Genomic DNA, 224 nt, shown 5'->3' with positions numbered 1-224 from the left:
TAAAGGAGCTGTACTCGATGTTCAGCACATTATTATAGCAGTAACAAATATTTGCAATTTAAAAATATAGTGAAGTAATGGTGTCCCGAGCAGAGAACGTCACACACCCTCTGTGTGTGTGCCTGTTCTTGTCTCTGATAACCGGCCTGGCTGCGTGTGTTTGTGCATGTGGCCGTGCAAAAATAGGTATTCTCGTATTGGGGAACGGTGTGTGAGAGCCATGC

This window comes from Etheostoma spectabile, chromosome 19 (assembly GCF_008692095.1).
Source record: "Etheostoma spectabile isolate EspeVRDwgs_2016 chromosome 19, UIUC_Espe_1.0, whole genome shotgun sequence".
NCBI lineage: Eukaryota > Metazoa > Chordata > Actinopteri > Perciformes > Percidae > Etheostoma > Etheostoma spectabile.
The sequence above is the reverse complement of the archived record's forward strand: the minus strand, read 5'-3'. Positions refer to the sequence as shown.